Source organism: Pan troglodytes, chromosome 1, assembly GCF_028858775.2.
Source record: "Pan troglodytes isolate AG18354 chromosome 1, NHGRI_mPanTro3-v2.0_pri, whole genome shotgun sequence".
Classification (NCBI taxonomy): Eukaryota; Metazoa; Chordata; class Mammalia; order Primates; family Hominidae; genus Pan; species Pan troglodytes.
In genome coordinates, this window is record NC_072398.2 from 48457935 (window position 1) to 48471788 (window position 13854).

At 42.3% G+C, this 13854-nt stretch overlaps 1 protein-coding gene across 10 annotated transcripts in view; it reads left to right on the forward strand.

Moving 5' to 3' along the window:
- The first annotated feature begins 12760 nt into the window (after positions 1 to 12760).
- Positions 12761 to 13854, forward strand: part of KIF14 (kinesin family member 14) — a 67919-nt gene continuing 66825 nt past the window's right edge. For 4 of the 10 annotated variants that reach the window (XM_054657240.1, XM_063793964.1, XM_063793959.1 and 1 more), the window contains exons 1-2: positions 12842 to 12897; positions 13060 to 13198. The gene's annotated coding sequence lies outside the window, so the exon portion shown is untranslated. Of the gene's footprint in view, positions 13199 to 13854 lie in introns of all 10 variants that reach the window. The other 6 variants (XM_054657221.2, XM_063793962.1, XM_063793963.1 and 3 more) reach the window with 3 other exon arrangements.

A 13854-nucleotide genomic window follows, 5' to 3' on the forward strand; every position in this document is an offset into this window, starting at 1 on the left:
TGCAGTGAGCTGAGATCGAGCCACCGCACTCCAGCCTGGGTGACAGGGCGAGACTCCACCTCAAAAAAAAACAAAAAAAATACAGACATCAGCCGGGCATGGTGGCTCACACCTGTAATCCCAGCATTTTGGAAGGCCAAAGCAGTGGGCAGATTGCTTGAGCTCAGGAGTTCAAGACCAGCCTGAGCAACATGGTGAAACCCCATCTCTACAAAAAATACAAAAATTAGCCAGGCATGGTGGCACACACCTGTAGTCCCAGCTACTCAGGAAGCTGAGGTGAGAGGATCACCTGAGCCTGGGAAGTTGAGGCTGCAGTGAGCCAAGATCATGCCACTGCACTCCAGCCTGGGTGACAGAGTGAGACTTGGTCTTAAATAAATAAATAAATAAATAAATAAATAAATAAAGGAGATACCTGCATCAGTTAGATGTATACCTATAATGACCACTTATTCTAATACCAAAATATGGACATAATCTTACAGAAGATTTGTTTTTCCTGATAGATAAGTGCATTTATATGATTAGTCTTTCACAGGTTTAAAATCAATCATATCAGTTATGTATGTAGTAGATTGCCAAAAATCCAGGCCATATTATTGCTGCATAGGACTTGTGTAGATAGGCTATGATGGTGACATCTTGTGATATTCAGACCTTATGATCCTTAGTGACCATGATTAACATATGCAAAGGTCTTATACATTCCTTCCTCTGTATTTTGGGTATTCCCATTTCTTCTGAAAGCAGGCACTGTATCCTCTGTCCAAAAACAAAACATCTGGGGCCAGACAGATCACCTGGCCACTTTTCCCTAGAGAGGGAAAGTATGAATGTGCATGAGCCATTGGCGGCCCACAGACCCATTGGCAGGCTAGGACCAGAGCCCAAGCCTTTGGACTTCTTCCATGACATTATTCTGCCTACTTTGTTAGTCCTCAGAATCCCTAGAACATATCTGTGCTAGGCTCTCAGTAACTGCTTAGAGAACTATTTATATAGCATATAACACAATAAAAATAAAACCTATTTAGAACATTTATATATTATTAAAATTTATATAAAGTAACATAATAAAACACTATAAATAACATAGTGTTTCATTTTTAAATTTTTAGATTTATAGTCATTAAAAGGAAAGCGAAATTCTGTAATACTTGGCAATATATAAAAAGCATCCTTAAAACTGAATTCAAAATTTTTTTTTTTTAGACGGAGTTTTCACTCTTATTGCCCAGGCTGGAGTGCAGTGGCATGATCTCGGCTCACTGCAACCTCTGCCTGCCAGGTTCAAGCGATTCTCCTGCCTCAGCCTCCCGAGTAGCTGGGATTACAGGCACGCGCCACACCACCATACCTGGCTAATTTTTTGTTTTTAGTAGAGACAGAGTTTTGCCATGTTGGCCAGTCTGGTCTCGAACTCCTCACCTCAAGTGATCCACCTGCCTAGGCCTCCTAAAGTCCTGGGATTACAGGCGTGAGCCACTGCGCCTGGCCAAAAATTGAATACTGGATTGATTGATTTTTTTCCCCTAAAATATTAGGAAGAGAATAGTTATGGACACTTGATCAAGGTTTTCTCATTCTCTTTGTTGATATATAATTCAGAAATTTATAAATATTAAACTCTCGGTTGTGACAAATTAGATTACTACTCAGCAAATAGCCATTTCCTTTTTCCTGCACCTTCTTGCTCCACTGACTTTGGGCTTGGCCAATGGAATGAAAGCAAATATGTTAAGAGCAGAGGTTTTAAATGATCTTGCTCCATGTAGCCACTGCCCCTTCAACCTGATCCCAGAAAGACACATGAAGTCGACCTGAACCTCACCAGCAGCCTGAAATAGAACCACCCCAGCCAACTATCGGACCTATGACCAAGGAAGTGAATGCTTATTGGAAGCCATTGAAATTTTGGAGGTGTTTGTTATGCAGCATTATTGCAGCAGAAACTGGACTACCATGGAAATCTTTATAGTGGTAGAAAAAGGAAGTCACATTTACTAACAACTTACATGTGCCAACTGGTTTATATTCATTAACCCATATAATCCTTACAACAACATCATGTGGTAGGAACTATTACTATCCCATTTTACAGATGAGAAGACTGAGGCACAGAGGGGTTAAGTAACTTGCCCAAGATTGCATTCCAGGCATAGTAAAACATGGATTTAAATCCAAGTCTATATAATTATAAAACTTGTGCCTTTTTCCCACTACTACCTCATATAAGTTTGCATGATTCTTTGTTTTATTATATTATTATTTTTTTTTGAGACAGAGTTTCACTCTGTTGCCCAGGCTGGAGTGCAGTAGTCTGATTATGGCTCACTGCAGCCTCGACCTCCCAGGCTCAAGTGATCCTCCCACCTCAGCCACCTGAGTAGCTTGAACTACAGATGCATAGTACCACACCTGGCTAAGTTTTTTATTTTTATTTTTTGTAAAAACAGGGTCTGACTATGTTGCCCAGGCTGGTCTCAAACTCCTTGCCTCAGGCAATCCCCCCCTTTTAGCTTTAGTGCTGGGATTACAGGCATGAGCCACCATGCCTGGCCCTACATGATTCTTTGAATCCCAGGTATAAAACAAGAATTTTTGAAATAAAAATTATGGCCGGGAGCCGTGGCTCATGCCTGTAATCCCAGCACTTTGGGAGGCCGAAGCGGGCAGATCACGAGGTCGGGAGTTCGAGACCAGCCTGGCCAACACAGTGAAACCCTGTCTATACTGAAAATACAAAAAATTAGCCTGGTATGGTGGTGTGCATCCGTAATCGCAGCTACTCAGTCAGGAGGCTGAGGCAGGAGAATCTCTTGAACCCGGGAGGCGGAGGTTGCAGTGAGCTGAGATTGCGCCACTGCACTCCAGCCTGGCGATAAAGCAAGATTCCATCTCAAAAAATAAATAAATAAATAAATAAAAATAAAATAAAATAAAATAAAACTTATTTAAAATAATACACAAATCAGTATTATTATTCCAACAATAATAAAATATTTAAAAGGAAAATAACACCAAAGAGAAGATGAAACATTTGATTCTACATGTTCAATGTTAAACATTATAAGAATAGAGACTCGTGGCAATTGGAACAAGCTATTAGAATTCAGACACCAGTAGCTATATCTGAGGAGTTAAAATGTTTCTTCGTGGGCATTATTAAAAACCAAATAAACCTGGAAGGGCTGTTTTCAAGTTTTTAGCAACAAGAAACAGAGGGTTTATTCTATTCTGTAATTCTTGTGACAAACTGTACCTACTTGTCTTGAGAGTTATTCATGCTTTTTGTTCATCCAGACAGGCCTCGGGTCAGAACTGGCTCAGCAAATGACCCAGATGCTGTGGTAGACAAAGTCTGTGACATATGGTTTCTGCCCTCAAAAGACTTAAAATTTCACTGGGAAGCCCAGAAGTAGGTTGAAGCATATTGGGTTGCTCTTCAAGCTGCTCCCGTTTATTTTTGGTGGAGGGCGATAGTGGAAGGCAAAGTGCGCAAGCTATGGGAGATGCTGACCCCAAGGGGCCCTTTCTTCAGTTTTCCCTCAGCTGCCACTGCAGATCTTTTTCACTCTTTTCAGAGGCAGTGAGAGAACAGGTCTGTTTGCATTCCTTGCTGTCCAGTCCTACGGGGAGGGTAAAAGAAAGAGAAAGATGGGGCAGCAGGGACCCTGGCTTTCCAAGGACTGTGACCATTTTGCCTCATAGCTCTTCACACCTTGGCAGTAGATGGAGAGCCAAAGTAACCTTGGCACCTTCCCCTCCTTGTTCCGTGCCCATCTCCCTTCATGCAGTGCCATCCTCTCCTCCCCCTGGAGGCTGGCTCTCTCCTGCTGTGGTCTGACTGCCCAAACCCAGGCCCCTCCTCCAGGCCTGCTTTCCTCATCAGCCCCAGTGCCCCATACCATGTCCTCCGATTCCTCATGACTAAAGTTTGCTCTCACTCCCATCAGAATGTCTCTGATGAGTTCATTCATACTGCGACTTTGGCAAAATGGCTTCCTTTATTTTTTTTCTTGTTTTTGTTTTTTTCTTGAAGGAACAATTAAATGTCCTATTTGGATAAATCATAAATGGTGGGATTTCAGGAACCAAGAAATATGAAATGATAATAGCTAAATGTATAATACTATGTGTCAGGCAAATGTACTATCTCATTGAATCCTCATAACAACGCAGTGAGATAGGCACTATTATTATGTCAATTTTACAGATGAGGAAACTGAGGCACAGAGAAGTTAATTCAGTTGCCAAAAGCCATGCAGCTAATAAGCGGTGGAGCTGGAATTCAAGCCCAGGCAATGTGCCCTGGAGCCTCACCCTTAACATCTACGTGAAAGAGGCGAGAGATATTTCTGGTGTGAGTGTTTTCATGGCAGCCCACAGACCATATCTCTTGGGTGACACTATGCCATCCAAAGCCTGACCAAAGTCCTGAGATCAAATCCTAAGTGATGAACATTGCCTAATGCTGTCTACTTGAGGAGAATGAGTACAGACAATGATGAAAGCCAAGGAACCCTGGTTCTAGAATGTACCTGACATTATTTTGTTCAACCCCATCAGTTCCCACATGAAGAAATAGAATCAAAGAAGTTTAACTGATTTGACTGGGCCTCCTGACACTTGTTCTGTGACCTGAAAGTGCCAGCCAGTCACCTCCCTCTTCCCCACCCCACCATAAAATCACTATGCCAAATTATATTGATCCTCAACCTCAAAATGTCTGTCACAGCAATTGCCTTGTTTCTGCCCTGATGCCAGTCAGGTTGCTCATTACCTCACACTTGTCCCAGTACCTTCTCTGACCTCCCTGCCTGCGTCTCTTTCCCCACCCCTCTCTATTTCTCATAACCATGCACAACTGTCTGCTGATGTTCCTCAAAGCCTAGCTTTTACCTTGAATGCAAACCTAGGGTACAAAGGCCTGGATTCAAATCCTGATTTACCATTCTGTCACTGAAGAGACTCAGCCATTGTGGTTAAACACAAAAACAGGTGAGGTGAGACCACAGAGGTTTAAAAGCTCAGCTCGCGTCACTGAACGGGACAGAGGCATCAACCTACAGCATTGGGCAAAAGTAGCAACCTCGATAAGTCAAAATCAGTACTGAGAGACATGTGAGTTATGAGACCCAGCAGTCTTTGTTGTGAGCACAGTCGGGGGTGGGGGAGAAAGACGGCCACATGGAGGGGGTGGGCGGGATGGTGGGGAGAAAGGGAATCCCCACATCCGCTGCCTATTGCACTTCTCAATGAAAACGTCACCCCTCCCTAGAAGTAGAAGCAGAAATGAAACTTTAGCCAGAGCCAAGGATTATAGCACGGCAGGAAGACCAGAATTAGGAGAAAACTCTGTCTATGAATATGACATAGACAGAATACGAAAGAGTCCCCTCTTTACAACTCCAAGGCACTGAGTAGAGACAGCGAGGGAGCTTAGCTCAGAGGAGCCAGGATCAGGCAGCCTGCGTTCAGGTGCACACCTACCACCCCAGAAAAGCAGGACCTCTGTCCTCAGTGTGCCATTCTAATTACTCCACACTATGTACCTTTAAAACAAAGGGAGCATGGAGTTTACTGTGTCCTGAGGTAGGAAGCTAAGTTTACAGATGAATCTGTGATGAAGGAGTATCGGTTGCTACATTCTAGGAATGGACCAGATTACTAAAGATTTAAACAGTTTAGGGAAATGGGCAGAAATGAGGCTAATGAAATTCACTCTCACAAAGCTGGAAGGTCATGCATCAAAGTAGTATCCATGAGACATTTAAATGGAGCCCTAATAGGTAGAATTGCAGAAAATAATGAGGAAAGAGCCCTAGGGCTAGATAATAATATCATCAACAGTCTAGTTGCAAACAGGGGATTTCCTTGTAGAGCAAAGTAATAGTTCCTCTCTGTAAATGGTTTCTCACATCTCATTTAGAATCCTGGGTGCAATCCTGGGCTTGTAGCTACCCAGAAACTGAGAACTGTGTTAAAAAGGGAACAAAAGAGAAAAAAGGAAAGGTTGGTCTGGGACTCAGGAACATGCTATAATATTTTTTAAAGGCATTTTTTTCAACCTCTTCTCTAGCTGAGTACAGAAAAAAAAATCATTCCTTAAACTGTGGTTCAGGGGTCATGAGTATCAAATAAGGGTCCCCGCAATTATTTTATTTATCTATTTATTAATTTATTTACAGACGGGATCATGCTCTTTTGCCCAGGCTAGAGTGCAGTGGTGTGATCATATGTCACTGCAGCTTCCACTTCCTGGCCTCAAGCGATCCTTCTGCCTCAGCCTCCCAAAGTCTTGGGGATTACAGGCTTGAGCTACTGTGCCTGGCCCACACAATTCTTTTTATGTCTTTGGCCTCACCCTTTTGCTGACTTGGCACTTTTCACTGGCATATACTCTTGAGATAAGACTTCAAATTATAGGGAGAGAGTGGGGGGTTTTAAGCTGAGAGAAAGGAAGTGGAATAATTTTGAAGTTAGCATTAATTTCAGTACAGTCAGGTACATATAAAATCAGGTTATTGTAGAACCATCAGTTCAGGATAAGCTCCAACTTCATGAAATCAGAAACGCTTCAAACCACAGCCCTTTGCCAGCAGAGATCAACAAAAGACCAGATCAAAGAACAGAAAGGCCATGGAGTTTGTGGCCAGAGAGACATCAGGAGATGTGGGGATTCCAGCCCTTTTCATCCAGTTAGAATGCAATTCTCTTATGATATTTAATACATTTTGAATCCACATCCTAAGACCCTGCTATCTCTTTCCTGTATGCAATGAGAGAAAGGGAGAGAGAGAGACCCCTTAGACCTGTGCCATCCAATATTGCGGCTATCAGGCACTTAAAATGTGGCTGGTCTTGTAAATGCTGTTAAGTGTAAAAATTTAACTGAATGCCTGAAAGAATGTAAAATATCTGAATTTTTTTTTTTCCCGAGACAGTCTTGCTCTGTTGCCCAGGCTGGAGTGCAATGGTGCTATCTCGGCTCACTGCAACCTCCGCCTCCTGGGTTCAAGCAATCTCGTGCCTCAGCCTCCTGAGTAGCTGGGATTACAGATGCACACCATCACCCCCGGCTAATTTTTGTATTTTTAGTAGAGACAGGTTTCACCATGTTGACCAGGCTGGTCTCGAACTCCTGACCTCGTGATCCACCCGCCTCGGCCTCCCAAAGTGCTAGGATTACATGCATGAGCCACCGTGCCTGGCCATGAACATTTTTTTAATGTTGATTATGTATTGAAATGATAATATTTCTGATGTAATGGGTTAAATAAATTATTACAATCAGCCAGATGCAGTGTCACACTCCTGTAACCCCAGCACTTTAGGAGGCCAAGTCAGGAGGATTGCTTAAGCCCAGGAGTTCGAGACCAGCCTGGACAACATAGGGAGATCCACATCTCTATATATAAAAAAAAAGATTAATTAAATAAAATAAATTGTCCCTTCTCTTTCTACTTTTCTTAAAGTGGGTACTAGAAGGTTTAAAATTCACATGTAGCTCACACTATCTTGCACAGTCCTGCTTTAGACTTTCAAACAGTGGAATAAATTCTAGGATAGCAGTTTGCATTGCCCTTGTTAAATTTCTGGGATAAGGGAGAAAACTGATAAAATGAGAGTTTGTTTTCATTTTCTTTTTTCAGGAATATAATATCAAATTGCTCAGGCCCAATTGCTGTCAGTTGGAGTGGATGTTTGGGGTTAATGAGTGCTTGTAGTACAGAAACTTATTAATAATATTTAAAGAAATACAGCTGGGAGAAATACAGGACACAGTGAATGGGCTCATTCTTTGGCATAATTTCATGTGAATTAAATGAAACCCATAAAGTCCACATAAACCTACACCATGGCTTGCAAAAACACTGTTTATCACAGAAGACAGAAAAATGCCATCATTTATTCATCTTTGTATGCTAGAGGAAACTGAGAAAATGTTAGTCCAAATAGAACACTCAACTCTCTGTTGTACCCCAGACTGTTGTATCTGAAAAAGAAAAAAAAAAAAAAAAAGAGCAGAACTCTTTCTGATGGTAGATGTTTTTTTCCCCTGAGTGAATCAGAGAACAGCCTGTGGTCTAAACCAAAAAAAAAAAAAAAAAAAAAAAGCCTTATGTAAACGGGTAAAGACATGTGGATGGGTGTGGAATTATTCATGAAGCTACAACACTGAAGAAAAACTCCCCTCTCTCCCCTCTAGAAAGACTGAGATGATGTATAATTCTTGCAATCCAGGTGGCTTCTTACTTGACAGTTGCCCTTTTATATCCACGAACATGAGAAGCAATTACTTGACACAATCTTTTTTATGCTGTTTTTTAAATTAGAGAATTGATTTATGTGAATACACAAACTAAAAATTGATTATAAAAACAACTAAACATGTGTCATTCTAGGCAATTCTAGGCAGCCTAGACACTGCTAGTATTGACATGTACCACCGAAAAGAAATGAGATTATGAACTATTTTGGGGTTAGTACAGACAGCTGAGTGATTTGTACATACTCAACATTCTTACTGAGATCATCTAATACCTCTCTGTAAATTTGTTGAAAAGTAAGTGACTTGAAGCTTTTCATTATCCATTTTAGGAAAATACCTACAAGTCTACTTGGAGGAATCCCCAGCATTTTCAACAGGATGTCAGAATGACCTTGGGCTATGTTGGCAAAGCACAATGGGAAGAAGACAACCGATTGAAGGTCAAACTAGGCCTTAAAAAAAATTGTTCTTCCTAAATGAAACTTTATGTAGACCCAAGCTTCCTTTATGTAAAAATAGGATACTCACTAGGCTTTGGGGCTGACAATGGTTTTTAAATCTTGCTAATCTTCCCTGGAATGAAACCAGCATGACTCAAAGAGAAAAAGAGAGTCTATAATATTTTCTAATCCCTGAGTTCTTTTCTTTATATATTAAAAAGGATTACTAGGCTGGGTGTGGTGGCTCACGCCTGTAATCCCAGCACTTTGGGAGGCCGAGGGGAGTGCATCACCTGAGTTCGAGACCAGCCTGACCAACATGGAGAAACCCTGTCTCTACTAAAAATACAAAATTAGCCAGGCGTGGTGGTGCATGCCTGTAATCCCAGCTACTCAGGAGGCTGCGGCAGGAGAATTGCTTGAACTCGGGAGGCAGAGCCAAGATCGCACCACTGCACTCCAGCCTGGGCAACAAGAGTGAAACTCTGTCTCAAAATAATAATAATAATAATAATAATAATAAAAGGGATTACTTGCATAATTGTTCTTTTAAAATTATTGGCAGTATTGCTGAATGTATTTAGATTGTTTCACCAAGTGACAACAACTGAATTCATAAAGATTCATCAACAAGACCTGATAAAAAAAAATGTAAGCATATTATAGTGGATACTTCCAAGACTCTTAGTCTAACATGTATTAGAAAGCAGAAGGAGCCCAGGCACAGGGGCTCCCGCCGGTAATCCCAAAGCTTTGGGAAGCCAAGGCAGGTGGATCGCTTGAGCTCAGGAGTTAGAGACCAGCCTGGGCAACATGGTGAAATCCCGTCACCACAAAAAAATGCAAAAATTAACTGGGCGTGGTGGCGTGCACCTGTAGTCCCAGCTACTGGGGAGGCTGAGGTGGGGGGATCACCTGAGCCCAGGGAAGTTGAGGCTGCTGTGAGCCATGGTCATGACACTGCCCTCCAGCCTGGACAACAGATTGAGACCCTGTCTCAAAAAAAAAAAAAAGGAAAGAAAAAGAAAATTAGGGCCGGGCGCGGTGGCTCACGCCTGTAATCCCAACACTTTGGGATGCCGAGGCGGGTGGATCACAAGGTCAGGAGATCGAGATCATCCTGGCTAACATGGTGAAACCCTGTCTCTACTAAAAATACAAAAAATTAGCCGGGCGTGGTGGCGCATGCCTATAGTCCCAGCTGCTCAGGAGGCTGAGGCAGGAGAATGGCGTGAACCCGGAAGGCAGAGCTTGCCGTGAGCCAAGATGGCGCCACTGCACTCTAGCCTGGGCGACAGAGCGAGACTCCGTCTCAAAAAAAAAAATAAAATAAAAATAAAAATAAAAAAAGAAAATTAGAAGGAAAATACAAAATACGACACATTTTAAAATACCTTTAGGTTCATGCAGTTTGTTTAACTCTTGTCCTTACTATAAAGCCATAGACATTTGAGATCCAGAAAGAATCTGTAAAAACAGTTGTACAGGGTAGTGGTACAGAGCACAGGAAATGGTGTTTAATTTCCTGAGTTCTGAACCTAACTCTGTGACCCAATAGTTGTATAATGTCAGGCAAGCTATTTAACTCCTTGGAAACCCACTTTCCCTCATGTGTAAAACAGCGATAATCATAATACCTATCTTATAAGGTTATGGAGTTAGGTTATTTATCTTGCACAAAGAAAGGACTCAATCCTTGCTGGTTATGATGATTTAATCCAGCACTTTCGTTTCACAAGCGAGGGATCTGCAGTAAGGAGACTTATCTCTGGTCTCACCATTAGGTTGAGACAGATCCTCAGCTAGAATCCAAAGTGCTCTTACCACTTTTCCACAACTTTTGCTTTGTCCTTTGCATTTTAAAATTATTAATTTCCTATTGCACCTTTTCGTTATAGACCCCAAGTGCAACTAGATACAAACACCAGGAAAATACATAACACATTTTAATAATTTAAAAATTGTGAAATTTGCTAAATTGTAATAGATTTAATCTTAGGCCGGGCGCGGTGGCTCACGCCTGTAATCCCAGCACTTTGGGAGGCTGAGGCAGGTGGATCACCTAAGGTCGAGAGTTCGAGACCAGCATGACCAACATGGAGAAACCCCGTCTCTACTAAAAATACAAAATTAGCTGGGGTTGTGGTGCACGCCTGTAATCCCATCTACTCGGGAGGCTGAGGCAGGAGAATCGCTTGAACCTGGGAGACGGACGTTGCGGTGAGCCAAGATCAAGCCATTGCACTCCAGCCTGGGCAACTAGAGCGAAACTCCGTCTCAAAAAAAAAAAAATATTTAATCTTAAGAGATCATTAATTAGCATGAGTTAATCATTTTTCTTTAAATCTTACATAATCTAGAAAGCTTCAAACGTGCCAGTTTTACTTCGACTCTTTCCACGTTTTCTTTCTGTTTGTCTCCCTCTGGTGGATTTAAAAAAATACTTGCTTTATTCTATTTATGAGCTTATTTTCCTTTTAAAATTGAAAAAGGTCTTTATGTCTTCTGTCATGTTTAATATATATTTCCAGTTACCTTACATTTTATTTTTATTATTTTGAATTATACATATGTTTAAAATTTTTATGTATTTGAGTTTGTCTGTCTTTTCTTTGACATATCTTGCTTTGTTTCCAAATTGAATGATCATTTTCCCATAGATGTCATAACTTTTTTTTTTTTTTTTTTTCTTGAGACGGAGTTTCTCTCTTGTCCCCCAGGCTGGAGTGCAATGGCGCGATCTCGGCTCACTGCAACCTCCACCTACCCGGTTCACGTGATTCTCCTGCCTCAGCCTCCTGAGTAACGTGGATTACAGGGGCCCGCCACCACGGCTGGCTAATTTTTGTATTTTTAGGAGAGACGGGGTTTCACCATGTTAGCCAGGCTGGTTTTAAACTCCTGACTGCAAGTGATCCGCCTGCCTTGGTCTCCCAAAGTGCTAAGATTACAGGCGTGAGCCACCGCACCTGGCCCTGATAAATATTATATTCTATTTTCTGATAGTTTCTTTATACCTTAATTTTAATTGAGTTTTAGAATGATTTTTAGAGTAAGATTTAGAATGAGTACTTTATCATCTGTTTGGTTGGTCTATATAATTGGAGCTACTTATGGTCTCTATCTCAGTGAATACTTCTTCAATATCTCTGCACTTTTTGCCTGTTTAAAAACATTGTTGCTTTACAATATCTATTTATCTAGTCTTTCTCATTTATCTGGTTATTTTTCAGAATGTATTTGTAATATTTTTTCAGATTTCAAAATCTTATGGGGGCTGGGTGGCGCAATGGCTCACGCCTGGCAGCTTACAAGGTCAGGAATTCGAGACCAGCCTGGCCAATATGGTGAAACCCCGTTTCTACTAAAAATACAAAAATTAGCTGGGCGTGGTGGTGCGCGCCTGTAATCCCAGCTACTCGGGAGGCTGAGGTAGGAGAATCGCTTGAACCAGGGAGGCGGAGGTTGCAGGGGCCACTGCACTCCAGCCTGGGCGGCAGAGCGAGACTCCGTCTCAAAAAAGAAAAAAAAAAATTAAAAAAAGGGAACTTTTACTGAAACGGAGTTACACTGTACGGCGGCAAGAACCTTCAAGTTCTAGTTATGCCACTGCTAATTGTCTGATCTTTCACAAGTTTAACTCTAAACCTCAGTTCCTCATCTGTAAACGAGGGATAACATTAATATTTATCTCACAAGATTTTCAGGACTGTTTAAAAATTCATATAAGACATTTAGCATATTTCCTACGTAAACGCCTTGCGTAGGAAACACTAGAAAATTTAATTATTATGATTAATTTGGGGGCAAATATCCATTTACAATGTGAAGTCTTCGATGTAATGGCTTCTTTTAGATTAAAGATCGACAAGAGTGTCACTGTCATGCTTTTCGTTTGACACCCACTTCAACGAGGGGCCCGCTGTGCCCGCGACCGCCGCCCCTTCCTCTGGTCGGATTTAAAGGGGGCCAAGCTCCACGCGTTAGCAGAACCCGAGGAGGGGCGGGAGCGTCGCCTGGGAGATGAGGGTGGGGCGAGTCTAGCCGGAGCCCAACCACCGGCACTTCCGGGGGGCGGGTGGAAGCGAAGGCGCGGCACCCGACGCGCGCCCAGCAGCCAATCAGAAGGCGGGGCGCCCATTCAAATTGCGGCCTTCTGGGGAGCCGGCGCTGGAGGTGGTGAGTGGCGTGGGGACTGTCTCGAGGGGGTCCCCAAGGTGCCGGACCCTGCGGAGGGGCGAAGTTTCGGCACTGGGGAGGGCGTGCGGACGCTTTCCCTACAGGCGACCACTGCTCTGCGGGCGGGTGGTCTTAGCTCCGGTCCCCCATTCAATTCCTCAGCATTCCAGGTCGGCGGCGAAGGGGTCCCCGAACGAAGGGCGCAAGGCAGCGTCTCTGCTGGCACCGGGAAGCCGGACTTCAGGGCCTCTCGGCCCGTGGGCTTCTCCCCGAGTCTCCCCGAGTCGGTTGGCATTAAGAGGTAATTCTTAGTCATAGCCCCTGGTAATGACTAGCAGAGAAAGAACAGAATCACCGGATGTTTTGGTTTGGATTGTGCTTATTTTCCTTGTATTCCTTCCAGTCCTCTTTAAAATCTGATGGCGAAACTCCTCAAACAGAAACCGTATTGATTTGTGCAAATCGCAAATGGTTTTTAGTTGCAAGAGAATTTCCAGAATCTTCTTTTTGCCTTTAAATTCATTTCATAACAGGAAAATTCTGTATTTTGAGTTGAAACGTTGATGGGAGATGCTTATAACCTGACGAATTTTTTTTTGTAATGACTGTTATGTAAAAATTTAAAAGCCTCATTTAAAAATTACCTTCCATTAATTTGTTCCTCGATAGCAATAATCTTTGCAATAGTTTGAACCAGTGTCATTTTACAGGTTAGAACCCGGCATGCAAATTTAAAGTCTTGTTTACATCCTTGTAAGGAGTTGGATACAAAGTTGACTAAAAGCCAGGTCTCTTAGCTGTCACTGCTGTTCCCTTTCTTTAAAACGTTAATACCTGATAGATATTGTTGCTGTATATTTACATACATCTCTGTCTAATTTGTTGTCTTACTGCTAAAGGGCAGGTTGTCTGTTTATCTAATCTTGCATGGTTTTTCTCAACACAATTAATTTACAG